The sequence below is a fragment of the Nicotiana tabacum genome, chromosome 8, assembly GCF_000715075.1.
Source record: "Nicotiana tabacum cultivar K326 chromosome 8, ASM71507v2, whole genome shotgun sequence".
Lineage (NCBI taxonomy): Eukaryota > Viridiplantae > Streptophyta > Magnoliopsida > Solanales > Solanaceae > Nicotiana > Nicotiana tabacum.
The window spans coordinates 167,172,268-167,182,015 of record NC_134087.1 but is presented as its reverse complement, the minus strand read 5'-3'; the positions used below and the strand labels follow the sequence as shown (position 1 = coordinate 167,182,015).

The 9,748-nt window shown below is 39.3% G+C and overlaps 1 long non-coding RNA gene across 1 annotated transcript; it reads left to right on the top strand.

The window, feature by feature from the left end:
- Positions 1-1,336: 1,336 nt before the first annotated feature.
- LOC142162858 (uncharacterized) lies at positions 1,337-5,562 on the top strand. Its single transcript, XR_012694335.1, has 3 exons — positions 1,337-3,420; positions 3,764-3,831; positions 5,305-5,562. It is a non-coding gene; the product is annotated as an uncharacterized LOC142162858 (long non-coding RNA).
- Positions 5,563-9,748: the final 4,186 nt, after the last annotated feature.

Below are 9,748 nucleotides of genomic sequence, written 5' to 3'. Positions count from 1 at the left end.
TGAGATTTTTAGACATAGAGCCTTCATTCCCTAGTCGCCTTTTGCCAACATAGGGCCTCCATTCCCTAGTTGAGATTTTTAGACATAGGGCCTCCATTCCCTAGTCGCCTTTTGCCAACATAGGGCTCCAATCCCTAGTTGAGATTTTAGACATAGGGCCTCCATTCCCTAGTCGCCTTTTCCTCCTAAAGACACACAATCCTTATTTTATCGCTTTCAAAAAAAATTAGTTACAAATAACTCACGAAATTTTCCTAGTTAAAACTGGGGCAGAAAAATTTTGTTCGTTTGTTATTTTGGTGTCTGAGCAGGTTTGACCTCAAGGCACAGTGTTCGAGATGACCAAAAGAATGAGTCTCAATCCAAAATAAAGAAAAGAAGAGAAAAGAACAAAAGAAGTGAACTCAGAGTGCTGAAGCGGAGAAAGACGCGGACTACCCAAGATATTATTGAAATCATAGGCTCTGCATGTCCCGCCTTGATCCAAAGCTGAAGAGTGAACCAGTGGTCACAACTGACGAGCATCAAGATTCAGATTGGAGTCTGCAGCAAGAACTAGCCAAGACTCAAGATCAAGCTTCAAAGGATTTATAGATAGGAATCCTGTAACTTGTAGCTGATAGGCTTAGTTAGTCTTTTTCATTTTTGATTTTGATGTAATAACGGGATCGCGGACCGGAACCTCGACGGCACCTCACTCGGCTCTCCACCTCGGTACACTCCATCACCTTATTCACTTCTGAACTACACGTGGCTTGATTCCTTTATAGCCAAGGATATGTAGGCAGCTCAAATACCAGGGCTCACTCACATTCTCCTTTATTTTAGCATTCGATTCCCCTAAATAAGGGTCGGGTCAAAAACTTGTCTAGTCATTCTTTGTCTGAAAACTCTACGTTTCCAGTCAAAGAAGGGCAGCTGTAGACATGTGATTTTTGACCCTCCCCCAGATTTTTTATATTTTAGCATGTAAATATTTAATTTAGAGCTAATATAACTATTTCAACTAATTTTTACTCTTTTACTTTATTTTATTACAAGAAAATGAAAATTACAAAAATAGTTCCATTAATATTTTGTAGTCATTTTTAACCTTGAAAAATACCAAAAAAATAGTTTTTTTTTACTTAAGTAGGATTAACCAATAAATAAGGTCGCATTTTTAATCTCGTTCGCGGAGAAAGAATAAAACTTGGGCTCGAGCAACCCATCTTTAGGACTAATTTTGGACCTAGCCCATAATTCCCAAACCCATAATTTCTAGGCCCATACCCCTAATCTAATCCCTGCCCCTATATAATAGTACCTCATCCCTAAACACCCGTACACTCTAAAAACACTATTCTGTTGTTCTTCTTCAAAATCCACGAAAAAATACACAAAAAAAGGAAGATCGTCGGACCTAGGACAAAAGCTGACCGTCGTCTTTTTTCAAAAAATTAGACTTCCCCCACCGTTCTATTTTCTTCTTCAAACTAACAAAACACCCCAACCTTAAGGAGCTAACGAGAAATCAACAAAAAGGGTACAAAAAAGGCCTAAGACCATAAACACTGAAAATCAATCAACGCCTGCAATTTGGAGAAAAGTTGACAGCCGCAGACATGAGCTCACAGCAGCAGTAACGGTTTAGCCCCCTCTCCTGATTTCTGATTTTTAAAATTATGGAATTCGGTCAAATTTGAGGGTGGTCGGAGTTCGATCGAGTCCGAGGTTGTCATCTAGTTTGTTGTCAAGTTTCTCCGGTCAAAATGGCGTCCGATCTGGGTCAAGTCGGTTGTCATCTTTATTTTGGGTGTTGTAGCAGAGATAATTTTGAATGAAAGTTCAGCAGTTTTTCTTCGCCAAAGTCTGCAATTCGCATCCGATTTAGTTCGCAATTTGGGGGTATATCACTGTTTCCATTTTCTACTACTTTATTAAAAGGAGTTTCAACTAAACAGGTTCATGCTCACTTTCTCTTCTTAATTCAAGCCACATTCTTATGTTTGATTGTGTGTTCTAGTTGAGTTATTTTGCTAAAATCGCTATAATATGAGACTTATTAATAGAGAAGAGCACCCGCTTAAAACAACTGATGCATGCTGATTGGGATTTGCTTAGGAAGAATCTTTAGTTAATTTCTTAATATTCAAGTAGTAATTTGGTGGAAACAATGAGCAATAAACATGGGATACTGATTCTGGTATCGACTTGGAATAAAATATTACAGCAAAAGCATAGAAAATTGAAGTAGTTGCAAGGGATGACTTTGATTTGTTTTGGTTATGTCATTTTTGGTGTGGAAGTTAAATAGAAAAGTGATAAAGGAAGAGTGAGAAGAGGAGGGCTGCTTAATTTGGACAAGGAAAAGGCTATGAGATTTGGGAACCACGGGTACGGCTCCCGCGACATAGTTGTGATTTGTAGTTAATAAAATTCGGGGGTTCATTTCATGTAACCCGATTATAACAACTTCGAATAATCAAATCCTTTGAAATAAATCGAGGCGCGCCATTAATTGAATTTTCCATGGTCCTCACAAACTTTGTTATTAATTTGAGCCCTCGTAGTTGCTTTAGGCGCGTTCTTTAAATTAATTTTCTTTTAATTTATTAAATTCGGGTGTGCATTTCATGTGACCCAATTTCAATTCTTAACAACATTAAATAGAATGTGTCGCGAACCGCGGGTGCATTTTATGTGGCGTGGTTCAAGGTATGTTTTAAATAACGTTGAATCTTCCTAAAAATAATTAAAAGCGGTTAACATGTTAAAATGCACCATAGGTTAAAACGTGTATTAAAATTAGATAATAGGCCAATTTTAACAATTTAAGTGACCGTGCTAGAACCACGGAACCCAGGAATGCCTAACACCTTCTCCCGGGTTAATAGAATTCCTTATCTAGAATTTCTGGTTCGCAGACTTTAAAAAATAAAAATTTCCTCGATTTGGAATTTTAAAATAAACAGGTGACTTGGAACACCAAATAAACTATTCCAAGTGGAGAAAGTGATCAGGACAGTTTGGTCTAATTTCATCAAGTCGCGATTGGGTTTTTGACGCGAATCATGAGTTAATTATTTAACGAGCGAAATGGATATCGCACTGAGCAAACGAGCTCCGAATTGAGTTTCAATTGAAGGACTATCTTCGTATCATTATTTGTGACTCATAGGAACAAGAATCATCAAATTCCGAGTTCGTATGGTGGAGTTATAGCCTTTTTAGTGAAAATAAATATTGTTGGTGCAACAGGATCTGGTGCGCACCTTTAGCGACCAGATTTGTCACTTTTAGCGACGAGAATGGCTCTTTTAGCGACCATAATAGGTTTATTAAAGCTATTGCGTTTTTCTGCTCATTTTGACCTTTTTTTTTGGTGAAAGAACACGGCTTGGGGCGATTTTTGAGCAAGAAATCATGGGAAATCTTGAGGTAAGTCACTTGTGATCATTTCTACTCCATAATATTGAATTATCATCGAATAATCCGACTAGATTACATGTTTTTAAGGTGTAAATAAGGGATTTGGACCTAGGGATTTGAAAATAAAATTTGAAGATTTGGAGGCCGAATTGTTATCGGAATTTAGTAATTTTAGTATGGTTAGACTCGTGGTTGAATGGGTTGTCGGATTTTGTGAGTTTCGTCGAATTTCGAAGCGTGGACTCGGGGGCCGGATTTGAGCAATTTCGGAATTTTGATGTTAAATTGGATATTTTCGAGTGGGCTTCGCTCCCTTAGGATATTTTAATGATTATGTACTAATTGTTGCTAGATTTGGATCATCCGGAGGTCAATTCGTGCGGGCGAGGAATCGCGGGCTAGATTTTGGATCGGATCGAGGTAAGTAATGATTGTAAATACTGTCCTGAGGGTTTGAAACCCCAGATTACACGTCGTTGTGTTACTTTGAGGTGACTTGTACGCTGGATGACAAGCATGGGGTAGAGCACCGCTGGGGATTGTGACCTAGTCCATCCAGAACGAATATTTTAATGCGTATTTGATAGTTAATTGTTTGACATTATTATATTTTTTTGGCTGTATGCCATGTATGGGGCCTTGTGCCGACTTGTTGAGACCCTTAGGGCATTTTTACTATCTTTCCTCACTCTATTTGTTTGAAAGCATATTCTCAGTCATGTTTTACCTATTTACTGCTCAAATCCGGCTTACTATATTCTTAAAATGTAGAAATTGTTTTGGGCTGAGTTCCCTGTTTTACTGAGATAGACCGAGGGTCTGATTGTGAGATTTGATGACTGAGATAGACTGAGAGTCTGATGGTGAGGTTAATAACTGAGAGAGGTCGAGGGCCTAGTTGTGAGGATTATATATCTATGGATCGGGCTGCACGCCGCAGCAATGTATATATATATATATGGATCGGGTTGCACGCCGCAACGATACTTATATATATATGTATATGGATCGGGCTGCATGTCGTAGCGATACTTATATAGATCGGGTTGCACGCCGCAGCAATATAGCGCTTGGGCTGTAGGAGCCCCTCTGGAGTCTGCACAACCCCAGTGAGCGCAGTCGACTATTTATATGGATCGGGCTGTGTGCCACAGCGATGCATGGATCGGGATGCACGCCGCAGAGGTTACTTTGATTTCAGTTATTGTGAGAGTTATGCGGATCGGGCTGCACGCCGCAGCGGTTACTATATGGTACCAATTGAGCGTGAATGCTGAGTGCGAGTACTGATTGGTAAGAGTTGAGTCACGAGTGACAGAGAGGCTAGCCCGAGGGGCGATAGATATATACATGCATATGAGTGATGTTTTTGCCAGAGAAACTTGTTTATGGACTTATTGATTTCACTCCTCTTTAAAGTGAATTTCTATCGAATATGTTGATTTATCGACTGTTTTCACTCATATTTATATTGAGCCTCTGTCGGAAAGTTGAACAAATGTTTTAAAACAACTTTTATTTTAACTGGGGTTTATGAGATGTTCAGAAATTAATCACTGATTTGGCATTGGTTATTTCCACTGAGATTTTTAAGTTATGAAGTGTTTATGATTACTGTTTTTCCCGAGGGGCCGATTATGACTTTAATCTCTATTATTATTTTAAATGGTATTGAACCCCTACTGAAACTGTTGGAAGGTATTTCAAAGATGATTTTTACTAAAAGCTAGATTTTAAAAGGGAAGATTGACTCGTAATATGATTTGAAAGCCTGTTGTGTTTATTGAACCCAACGTAAATGTGGATTCATTGTTTCCTACTGCTCAGCCTTTATTTACTCTTATTACTTACTGGGTTGGAGTACTCACATTACTCCCTGCACCTCGTATGCAGATTCAGGTATATCGGAACCCGGTAGCGGGTGTTGATAGCTTAGCCGCAGAGTCATTAGAGTTAGCAAGGTGGCTGCATGACGTTCGCAGCACCGCTTCCTTCCCCTCATTATTGTTAGTGTATTTAGTACATTTTTAGACTTTTGTTGTATTCAGACCTTGATAGTTGCTCATGACTAGTGACTCCCCGATGTCGGGCTGGTATTTTATTCCACACTGTTATTCCAGGATTTTATTATGAAACATTGTTTAATTTAAAGACTTAAAAATGACTCTTAATACTTAAAGGGTTAACGTGAGTATTGTGTCGGCTGTCCTTGTCTTCACGAGAGGCGCCATCACGACCGGGCCGGTTTGGGGTCGTGACAGCAGGTTGCCTAGGTATCATGACGCCGCATGAATCAGATCTTTGCGTAGTTCGAGAAGATCGGGAATAAAGTAAACAAACTAACGTTCTCAAATTTTTTCTTTTTTTTTACCTTAATAAATATTTTGATGAGAAATTATTAAGGAAAAATCCCTAGAAGAGAAAAATATTTTTTGATTTTTTTAGGAAGGAAATATAAAGGATGAACCAAAAAAACTTTTTTGAATTTTCATTGATATCCTAAAAGAAAGATTTCGACCAAAGATATGAAAAAGATAAAAAATGCTTTTGGATTTCTGTTTTGATTACCTAAGGGAGAGACTTTGAAGATAAACCAAAGATAAAGTATGTTGCTTTTTTTCTTCTATGTACAATGTCCTAAAATTCTAGTAAAATAAAAAGAATTTTTTTATATTCATTTTTCATTAATTTCTCTAAAGAAAATCTTTTTGGAAATTCAATAAAAAGAATGCTTTTTTGCATTTTTTTTTGAATTTTTAGTCCTAATATACTAAAGGAAATATAAAAATAATTTTTATTTTAAGTTCTAGATATTAATTCAATAAAGGAAAACCACCTCAAATACTTTTTTTCTAGAATTAATATTCTAAAGAAAACTTCTAACGGGAATATAAAACGCAAAATCTCTTGATCTTTGTTTTTTGGATTTTGAGTTATAACACACTTTTTCAAATACAAAATAGAAAGTGCAATAACAAAAGACTCATGATTACTGTACAACACTAGAAGGTGAAAGACGACATAAAAAGAAAAACAGACTCAAAACATAAAAAATAAAAAATAATAATAAATAAAAATCTCCTTAAGCGACTCCTGAACGAGCGATCCTGACAGGATGGTCCTACGGCGTCTGCCATGCTATCATGACCCTAAACCTGGACTCGGTCGTTATGGCGCCTCTCGTGAAGACAAGGCCAACCAACTAGTCCCAATTCAATTTTTAAAATAGTTAAACATTAATAAACAATCTAAGCATGGGTAAATAAGCCAAAGTATAAGCCAAAGTATAAGCAAAAGATAGTATAATGCACGGAATATAGGCCAAACACAGCCCGATACCGGGGTGTCACAAGTCACGAGCATCTACTAGGGTCTAAATACAACTGAAATGTACAAAATACAGACTAATGAAATGGAGAGGGAGAAAAGCAGTGCTGCGAACGCTGGCAGCTACCTTGCTAAACTCCGATGACTCTGCTTCCGATCAGCCAATACCCGCTATCGGGTTCAGAAATACCTAAATCTGCACACAAGGTGCAATGAGTAAAGTGAGTACTCCAACTCAGTGAGTGATAATCATAACTAAAGTCTGAATGGTAAGAAATCACGTAAAGCATATCATGATGCTGCATAAAAGCCGTTCAAAAACCAGTAAGAAAGCAATGGAGCTGTAAAATCTCTTAAAACATCTTAACTCAGTTTAAACTTCTTTGAAAATGACTTTTTCAATAGTTACGCAAATGAATGCAAAACAATTAGTGCAGATAAGCATAGAAATCCGCCCCTCGGGCACAAATACATAATTAAAGAGGTAAATGACAGACAAATAAGAAAGATAAGCACATAAGGTTCGCCCCTCCGGCACAATGTCAAAAAATCTGCCCCTCGAGCAATGTCTCAGAACAATACCATCCCCTCAGGCAATCACATAGAACAATACCAGCCCCTCGGGCTATATCTCACATCACAATGGGTACCCGCACTCACTGGGGGTTTGCAGACTCCGGGAGGGGCCCCTTAAGGCCCAAGCGCAATATCAAGCCATCTCGTGGCATCATAAACAGGCTCTCGGCCTCATATCAATATCAAGCCACCTCGTGGCGTACATATCTCAGGCCCTCGGCCTCAAATCAATATCAGTGTCTCACTGCTGCGGCGTGTAGCCCGACCCAAAGGTATCCTTACAATACAGGCCCTCGGCCTTACTCAGTCGAAAATCACATAAGCCACTCGGACAACAATAAAACATGACGCTCAGCCCAAAATATTATTTAAAATATCATTTAAGTATTAAAACTGAGTAAACATGGCTGAGTTTTGCAAACCGTGGAAAAATCACATGACTGAGTTCAAGTATACAATCAAAATATTAAGAAAATGTCAATATAAATCCCTGAAGGGTTCAAATAGTTGGCACGAGGCCCCACATATGGCATTCAGCCCAAATAATGTTGATAACAGATAAATTTCATTCAAATACGCGATAAAATAGTCAATTGGGACGGACTAAATCGCAATTCCCAACAGTGCATGATCCCACACTTGTCATCTAGCGTGTGCCTCACCTCGATATATCACTACGATGTGCAAATCCGGGGTTTCGAACCCTCAGAACATCATTTACAATCATTACTCACCTCGATCCGATCCAAAATCTAGCCGCGATGCCTCGCCCACATGAATCGACCTTCGGATGCTCCAAATATAGCAACAATCATTACAAAATATGCTAAGGAAATGAAGCCCGCTCGAAAATATCCAATTTAACATCAAAATCCCGAAATTGCTCAAACTTGGCCCCCGGGCCCACGTTTCGGAATCCGATAAAAATCACATCAATAGAATACTCATTCACTCACGAGTCTACCCATATCAAATTCATCAAAATCGGACCTCAATTGCCTATTCAAATCCCCAAAAGAAATCTCAAACTTTTCTTCCATTTTCCCCACTTTTCACTCTAATTTCTCAAATTATATGATGAAATTCAAGACCAAATCATGGAATTAAACCAAATATGAGTAAAGAATATTTACCCCAATAGCTCCACTGAATATATTTTCCAATTCCACCTTCTCCCGAGCTCTCCAATGGTTTTTATGAAATTAGACTTAAACCCTCGATTTTAAAACATAAACTGTCTGCCCAGACTTTCCTTCATCGTGAACGCAACACTTCCCTCGCGTTTGCGAAGCACACTGCTTCACAGACCGGGTTTTCTTCTATGCGAACGCGAGACCCATCTCATGAACGCGATGCCCAACTGCCTCAATGCTTCGCGATCACGACACCAACTACGCGAACTCGTAGAACAAATGCACCAGAAACTCAGCTATCCTTCTTCCTCTATGCGAACGTGACCTGCACCTTACCAACGCGATGACCAAAACATCAAAACATCGCGAACGCGACAGAGAAAAAGCAAACGCAAAGACCATCAACCTCACACCTTCGCGATCGCGGAATATGTTTCACGAACGCGAAGGTCAAAAACCTGCAACACCAACAGCTGAGATTCTGCAATATTTCACAACATGAATGTCACGACCCAAAACCCGATCCAGTCGTGATGGAGCCTCTCGTGAAGACAAGGCCAGCCAAAAAACTCATTTCGCCTTTTCAAAATAGTTAAGAATTAATAAACAGTCTAAGTATGAATAGATAACCACAACTAAGCAAAAGATTTTTATAATGTGCGGAAAACAGCCCAAAACACAGCCCGATACCGGGGTGTCACAAGTCCTGATCATCTATTAGAGTATAAATACAACTCAAGAAGTCTGAATATACTGAGTACAGATAAATGAAGTAAAGAGAGAGAAAAGCGGTACTGCGTACGCCGTCAGCCACCTTGGCGTTCTCTTCGCACCCTTTTCTTTTCTTTTTCAGGGGCGTCCTCCTCTTTTATGACTTACTCGGTTCCTTTATTGTAGGTTCCGGAAGTTCATTCGAGGCGAGACTACTGGTTCAGGAATCGAGGAGTGCTAGCAAAAGAAAATATATTCCGTTGTGCGAGAAGGCTCATGGTGAGGCGCCTTCTCCACAGCGGTTGAGAGGAAACAATTCGGTTGGTCGGCCCACTTTCGAGACTGAAGCTTTATTGGACATAGCTTCGGCCCTCGGTTAGACTCATCGTCTTGGCCTTGCGATGAGGTTTCAGCTCCGATAGGGAAATTATGGCCCCGTGCTCCTTTCTTTTCTCTTTATACGCCTGGCTCCTCTTTTTCAGGCTTTCGATAAGCTCAAAGTTTAGCTGCTTCGTCACGAGGCCCAGCTGCAAGAAGCTCGGGAAAGGGAAACATCCCTCAAACTTCTCTGCATGTCAAATGAAAATGAG